The following is an 8,448-nucleotide window of genomic DNA, read 5'->3' as shown; positions in this document are numbered from 1 at the left end:
ACAACCATTTTTGCTCTCACTTTGATTGACACTCAATTAAATGCCTTACCAAACTATGTAATGTGTTCCTCATTGTTGAGCAATTACACAGCTGAGACAAAAGAGCTGTTGTTGTTGCCTTGTTGAAAAACAAGGAAACAGACCAGGTGGATTTGTGAGGACGATATTTGACCGGCTCTGGCAAAAGGGTCCTCATGTGTCCAAATACAAAATCATTATTGAGATATTCACATATTTGAATTCTGCACTAAATTCCCTTTAAAATTATATACAGTATGTGGACATACTTAAAAAATTGACAGTTACAGCAATTTTAATGTTTCCAGGTTGAAATCCCTAACTATCAGAAAAACGGGTTCATAGTTTTGGTACTTGCATCTTTCAAATGTCCATAGCAACCATATTGATGCCAAATTTTCAGGAAGAAAAGTGGAAAGTCAATTCCAATAGCAGGTAAGGTCATCATCCGAGATTTGAACCCTTTCAAAGTTTTGGAAGTTTGACCTCTCACCAGATGAAATCAGCCTCAACTTTGAAGATCCCATTCAGCTTACAATTCATCTTCTGAGGCCTCAGCCAACGATTGGTTATTTTATTGTTGCTCCTTGTGGTATTTTCTAGTTTAAATGAGGTCATTTTGAGGAATTTTGTGTGAATTTAAAGATTATTTGCCATTTGGTGGGATCTTTGACAAGTAAGTTTATTGATAATTTATCATGGATGTTATGTCTCAAATGTTTTTGGTCACATACAGAAAATAAAAATGTCAATTGGCCGCCCCATGAGATATATAAAAATGAGTGGAGTTTGTTGCTTTAACTATTAATCAGAATACTGTGTTTAGACTCGTGAGGCTGCATTACTTAAAATAAAAAAAATTGGTTGACTTCCCCATTAAAAATGTAAAATATATATTTGAAAAAATAATAGTATGCAATCTCTTTTATGGTCAACGTAATTTTTGAAAGAGATGGTGCAGACACAGATGTGTTTACCCTCAAGATTCAGCACAATAAATTATACCAGGAAGTGAATATAAGCAACAGTTATTTGATGATCCTCTGGGACTTTTACTTTTACTGATGTCACACATGACAAACCTGAACAGTGAAGACAATTATACTTGTTTTCTTGGTATGCAACTGACCCAGTTGATTTATCTTCATTAGTGTACTTGTGCTTGTCACTGTATGTGCCCTATCTTCCTCATATTTGGGAACAGACTGTGACTGACAAAGAATAATTATTAAACTTGATCTAGTACACGCAAAAAAAAGAAGAAATGATTCATGGCGTTAGATAAAGCTTAACATCAAGGGCTTTCTAAGTTTACATTTTTGTTAATTTTGTTCCATGAACATATTATAATCAATTGATAACTAAGTTGGTCTAAATAAAAATTTCTTAACTCAATAATATATTGATTCTGAACAGACATTTTTGCCTTAACTCAGAAGTTTATTTAAATTAGGACAACTTAAAAATCTCAGAACCACCCTTTAAATGCTGAGTACAAGACGAGAAATGTGCCTGGATGCTTCTTATTGATAACCAAGAAGATGGGAAATGTGAATTTTGTAATAAGGTGGAATCAATCAAAAATGGAATGTAAAAAAAACAAATGAGAGTACTATATGAGAGTGAAATAAGAATACATTAAAATATGTGGCCTGGAAAATGCAGTTGTTCAACAACTGATTCTCGCGGGTGATAATAATGATGATGATGCCTGGATTGGACTCCACGATAGACTTGAGGTAAAACATTGACCATTGCAATTTTTCTGATTGAAGCCTGTGTCTTGTGTTCAGCAGAAGTATTTTGGCTGCCTATAACACAAAATGTGCCATCCAGATGCAATCTTATCACCAGTGTAAGGGAAGGGAGGCATGGAGATGAGGCCCTTCATGAGGGGAAAACACTTAATCTATCTCCACTTTGAATTTTACATTTGTCAGGTATGCACAGGGAAGTTTTAATTCAACTTTGTGAATTAATCCACACACATTTTCAGAGGCAATACATTTAACACTCCAATCACATGACCTTGTGCTCCACACTCCTACCTTGAAGTCCAGTTTCAATAATGCTACATTTTAAAGTACCATTGATTGTCACAACCACCTAAGTGGGGCGTAATTAGTTCTCCGCATTTGACCCATTTCGAGGGAGCGGTGAGCAGCAGCAGTGCCACTCTCGGGAATCAGATGATGGTCTCAGTTTTATAATAATACTATATGATTATAATGTTGAAACACAATTTTTACGGATTACACTGTAACAAACAAACAGCAGATACAAATTCAAGCCGTTGTTATCATCATGTCACTAACTGAAATGTCACTTTGCCTTACAGGATGGCGACTTCATATGGACTGATGGCACAGTTGAGGATTTTCTTAACTTTAATGCAAATGAGCCCAACAACAACAATGGTGATTGTGTCGTGATGGATCAGGATTGTAAGTAAAAATCAGTTATTGAAGTTTGAAAACAATAAAATGCTGTAATAGTCCAACTTTTTTTTTCTTACAGCTGGACTTTGGGAAACTGCGTTGTGCTCAGACATTGACGAATATGTTTGCATCAAGGAAGCACACCGTTTCAGCCACTAATCGCTCATCTTACTATCCTGCCGTCTGTCACAATGACGTTCATAATCATGATCACTTAATGAGACAAGATCAAACTTTTGTGGTGTCTTTGTATTTATTTGTCGGTTTACCGAAACGCTACTTTTCCACTTTTGTATCATCAAAGAGCTTCTCGCTAGTAAATTAAGCAATCTGTCTGCATCAAAATGCTTGTCTGTTGTTGTTGTTTTACACACACCGTTTTTCAAACTTACTGAGTCAATTGCTTAAAACTTAATTTTTAAAAATTATTAGAATGAAGATATAACAACAGTGAAAGGTCATAAATGACAATGCAAAACACTAATAATGGGACAGCAACATGAAACATCAACTTTTGGGAAATTTTGGCCATATTAAAATGCTAATTCCTCACCAAAAACAACACCAAAGTGGTGTTTTCCTCCATTTGCCCCTCTATGAGAAATTCAAGTTCATTCTGCCCTCCAAGCACCAGCCCCTCCCAACCTGAGAAAAGGAACTGTTGCCACTGTTTGACGTCATTAGGAGCGGATCCACTCCCGCACCGCCTCCAAACACACGGCCACTTTCTCTGAGACTTCCATGGGATAGTGACAAAAGTAGGCTTTAACATTAAACATTCTTCCAAATGAAAGCAATCAATTATCATTCACATTTGCAATGCCAAAGTGCAATGAGAATTGGTCGTCTTAAATTCCCACAAAGGGTTCTGGCTGACACTTGTGTAAACTACAAGTAAAACCTTTGCGCTGGTGAACCTAACTGAAAGAGTAGTGTAGTGGTTGGCGCGATCGCGATCGCCGTGTAAGCAGTACTCGGTACTTTGGACTTTTTTCCCCTCAGTCTCTTCTTCCCTTCCCTTTCCTCCTCTCCACCTCCACGATTTATTGTGACAAGGAGCCGTTTTGTTTCAAATGTTTATTGAAGAATTGATGGCTTGCGTGGCCAAACGCAGAGATCCATCCAGCAGCCGGTTCGCCGGGGGCGCGGCAACCACACGGGGAGAGGCGGGGTATGACTGAACCGGGCATTTTACTTCCGCGTTAGAAAAAGAATCATCAAAACGCCTAATATTTCATTAAAAATTACATCGCCGTGGGGTCAAAGGTAAGATTTTATCATTATATGCCTAAAGTTAACTGTGGAAGGGTTTAAAATACCGTGGTGTTATCCCTTTAAAGTTAGCTCCAAGTTCAACAAAAATGTAATGTTCACCTTCATTGCCCAAAATGCCCCCTAACACAAATGCAGCCTTCACCTTTGGTGCAATATTGAATGTAACAAAGGAATTAAAATATAGGCAAATAACATTAAAAATATACTGTAAAAAAAGTTGGTCATGAAGTCATTATAGAAATCCAAGAAATATACAAAATACAATAAAAATGCTTTGTGCAATTCTGAGTTAAGTGGAAAATGCTTAAAGTTATGATTCTGCAAAGTCTATTTTTGTTTGGAGTCCGAAACATTGCGGCAAATATGGATATTGGCCTAGTCAGTATAAATGAGGGGATATTGCCAATGCTGGTCCCCAGGAAATGGAAGTATGACATACAAGATGATGCAGGCGAATGGAGCTGGGTTCTCCTTCAAGTCACGAATCATCTTAATTTGCCCCGCTACACTATTAAGTGTGGTATAAATATGCTACATTAGAAGTCAGCAGAAAGTGAAATATGGTTTAAATACAGTATTCTACATCAGAGGTGTATAGAACAATATAGTGCAGGACTCTACACTAACTTTTGCACTGGTAGCAGCATTCGTGCTACCAACTTTTTCAGTTGCCGACCAGCTGGTCTTTAATGGTAATTATTTTTCTTTCAATTTGCTCATAAAAGTCATTTTGCATAAAGCACACAATAAAATGAATTTTAAAAAAAATAGATGAAGAAAATGAAACAAATAATCCAGTGGCCAGAAAAAAAAGTCCCTATCAAAATATGTGGTTGTACAACAATTTACTTTTAAGGAGTACAGTATAGGGCTGCAACTCTAGAGTATTTTAGTATTTGAATACTTGACTGAAAATTCTATTGAGTACTGAAGTACTTGGATTAAATATATTTTTGCTTGGAAAAAGAGTAATTTAAAGTACGCAACCAAAAAATAAGACATTTTCTCTTAATAATGAAAAACAAGTGTGCATTACAGGTTAAAAAAAAGAGAAGCTTGTGATGAATGTAGATTGTGATGAATCTGCAGACACGAAACACATTAGCTACTGGAGTATTGCCCTACAGGCCACATCTTAAATCGGGAGCCAGTTGAAACGTAACGTGGCAGCCTTCACATCACGCTAAAATAACATATACACATATTCATGTATTGTGTTGTTCGCTCCATTCATGGCGCCTTGGGCGCAAATACAGCAACTTACTCCACGCCATCCGCGGCCCGGCCTGGATCAGGCTGAGTGGACGTGGGGCGCGAGTGGACCGCGGCTGCGGCCCCGCGAGGTGGATGGTCGGCCTCTCGATACCAAAATTTTGACTTTGAATACCTCGATACTGTTACTGAAACGGTACCTTGACAAAAATCTAAAACATCACCAAATTATTATTTATTTTTATTTTTACCGGTAATTCAAAATATTAGGATGTATACATGTTAATTTATGTAAATACTGTATATATTTATTTATATACTGTGTGTGCTTTCACATTGCATGGCATATTCTTGAAGTACTGTATTTAACTGCATTTGATGTCATCCGTTTTAAATATTGGTAATACAGTGGCACTCCCATGACTCAATGTAACATTGCTAGAGTGTGCGTGCATGTCTCTGCTCTTCTCCATTACGCTCCCAATTAGTGGAATGCGTAATCAAATACTACAAACTGGGAACAAAAAAAAATATTTTTAAGGGAAGTGTCAAAAAATGCGTCACAACCTGTCGCCCTGTCAGTCATCTGGGCTTTTTCTATGTATACCTGGGATTTCCTACTGTGTGCCTGTCCATTGCACCACTGCAGGGCCAGGAATGATTGTTGCTTTTTCATGTCGGTTGGCTTGCCAGGGCTATGACACTTTGCGTGTTATACTCCTCGCTTCAGTGCGTGAAGCCATCTTTCTTGAGCCCTCCCGCAGCGAAAGAGGCGTGCCGCTTAAGGCGTTTTCTGCATATCGGTAGACAGGCGGCCATGCGTGTATGTGTATCCACCTTTAAAACAGAGTCGGAGGGCTGTCTCATATTTATTTTTTATAAATTTTTTGATAAAAACAAATTTATACCGAGCCGTTTTTGATGCCAAAACATCGAGGTACAGTACTGGTACCGGTCTCCCGTGCAATATATATATATATATATATATATATATTCAAACGATTACATTTGGAAATCAGAATAATCACAATTTAAGATTTTGATCAATCACGATTAATCGCTTAATTAAAAAGGCTTTTTTATCAAAACTTTTTGCCCACCAAATTTAAAGAACACCTGTTATGTGTTAATTTTTTCAACATTTATTGTTATGAGCACGTCTTCAAAAAAAATGGATCCACTGCACACGCTCATCCTCTTTTTTATAATCAGTTAATTACTTGCTTAATTTAAAATGAAAAAAATGACCCATCGATATTTTGACCAGAAAAAAAATTCTGAATGTCATACGCAAACATTTATTAAATGCTTTGCTTTACTTGCTAAAGGATCATCTGCAGCCAAAATCGGTAGTGTGATTATTCTGCGTTAATACATGATTAATGCGATAATTTTTTGTTCCGTTCCGTCTTCAATTTGGCTTATCCGGGGTCGGGTCGTGGGGCAGCAGCTTTAGCAGGGAAGTCCAGACTTCCCTCTCCCCAGCCACTTCAGCCAGCTCCTCCGGCGGGATCCCAAGGCGTTCCCAGGCCAGCCGAGAGACGTAGTCTCTCCAGCGTGTCTTGGGTCGTCCCCGGGGCCTCCCCGCGGTAGGACATGCCCGGAACACCTCCCCAGGGTGGCGTCCAGGAGGCATCCGAACCAGATGCCCAAGCCACCTCAACTGGTTCCTCTCAACGCGGAGGAGTAGCCGCTCGACGCTGAGTCCCTCCCAGATGACCGAGCTTCTCACCCTATCTCTAAGGGAGAATCCGGCTACCCTGCAGAGGAAACTCATTTTGGCCGCTTGTATCCGGGATCTTGTTCTTTCGGTCACGACCCACAGCTCGTGACCATAGGTGAGGGCAGGAACGTAGATCGACCGGTAAATCGAGAACTTTGCCTTTCGGCTCAGCTCCTCCTCCATCACAACGGACCGATAAAGCATCCGCATCACTGCAGACGCTGCACCGATCCGCCTGTCGATCTCTCGCTCTAACCTACCCTCACTCGTGAACAAGACCCCAAGATACTTGAACTCCTCCACTTGGGGCAGGATCTCATCCCCGACCCGGAGAGGGTACTCCACCCATTTCCGACTGAGGAACATGGTCTCGGATTTGGAGGTGCTGATCTTCATCCCAACCGCTTCACACTCGGCTGCAAACCGCTCCAGTGAGAGCTGGAGATAACGGCTTGACAAAGCCAACAGCACCACATCATCTGCGAAAAGCAGAGATGCAATGTTGAGGCCACCAAACCGGACCCCATCAAAGCTTCGGCAACGCCTAGAAATTCTGTCCATAAAAGTTATGAACAGAATCGGTGACAAAGGGCAACCTTGGCGGAGTCCAACCCTCACAGGAAACAAATTCGATCTACTGCCGGCAATGCGGACCAGACTCTGACATCGGTCGTGCAGGGACCAAATAGCCCGTATCAGGGGGCTCTGTACCCCGTACTCCCGAAGCACCCCCCACAGGACTCCCCAAGGGACACGGTCAAACGCCTTCTCCAAGTCCACAAAGCACATGCGGACTGGTTGGGCGAATTCCCACGCATCCTCGAGGACCATGCTGAGGGTGCAGAGCTGGTCCACTGTTCCACGGCTGGGACGAACACCATACTGCTCCTCCTGAATCCGAGATTCGACTTCCCGACGGACCCTCCTCTCCAGCACCCCTGAGTAGACCTTACCTGGGAGGCTGAGGAGTGTGATCCCTCTAAAGTTGAAACACACCCTGTTATTACGATATCAATCAGGAATTTTTTATTCATTATTAATTAAATTATTACATTAGTTTATTACATTTTCAGGCGTTATTACATTATCAGTAATTTATTACATCATAGTATGCTACACGGCTGCATGCATTGCCACCTTGGCTGACCGCGCAATCTTCTGGGAGCACGGGCTTAGTACTATTTTTTATTTTTTGGGGGAAGCAGACATTTATTTGTCCAACCCTCACTGTGCCCGCCCGACCCAATGTAAGTTGCACGTTTTTATAGCAAATTCGACCTTTCGACTGGTGCAACCAATTTATCCCAAGATTTGGCCAGTCAAAAACCTCATTAGTTTATGTTTCCTTTCTATTTTCATCAGCTTCATTTTATTTATTTTCTTCTTTCGGTAGGATAATTAGGTAGACAGCGTTTTGACTCTGTATGTGCGACAGTGATGAATAACTGCATGTTCTATAAATTTTATTCCGCCTAGGTCATTTGTGCGTTCGAGTGGATTATTATTTATTTTATTAATTCAAAGATCCATAAACAATGTGTGTAATGAAGTGACTTCAGATTATGAGAAAGTAAATGAGGATTTGGATTTTAATTTGTTTGTTTTTCTCCAAATTGTAAGTAAAAGCAAACACTGTGCCCCTACAGGCGACTGAGGGAGTTATGACTTCCTCAAATCAAGTCATCTTTATTTATATAGTGCCATTCAAATTATTAATTTGCCGCAAACGACGACCCAATTATCGCTACAACTGGGAGGCGGGCGTGCTAACCAGTTAGCCGC

This window comes from Vanacampus margaritifer, chromosome 6 (genome assembly GCF_051991255.1).
Source record: "Vanacampus margaritifer isolate UIUO_Vmar chromosome 6, RoL_Vmar_1.0, whole genome shotgun sequence".
NCBI lineage: Eukaryota > Metazoa > Chordata > Actinopteri > Syngnathiformes > Syngnathidae > Vanacampus > Vanacampus margaritifer.
This window is presented reverse-complemented; position numbering follows the sequence as displayed.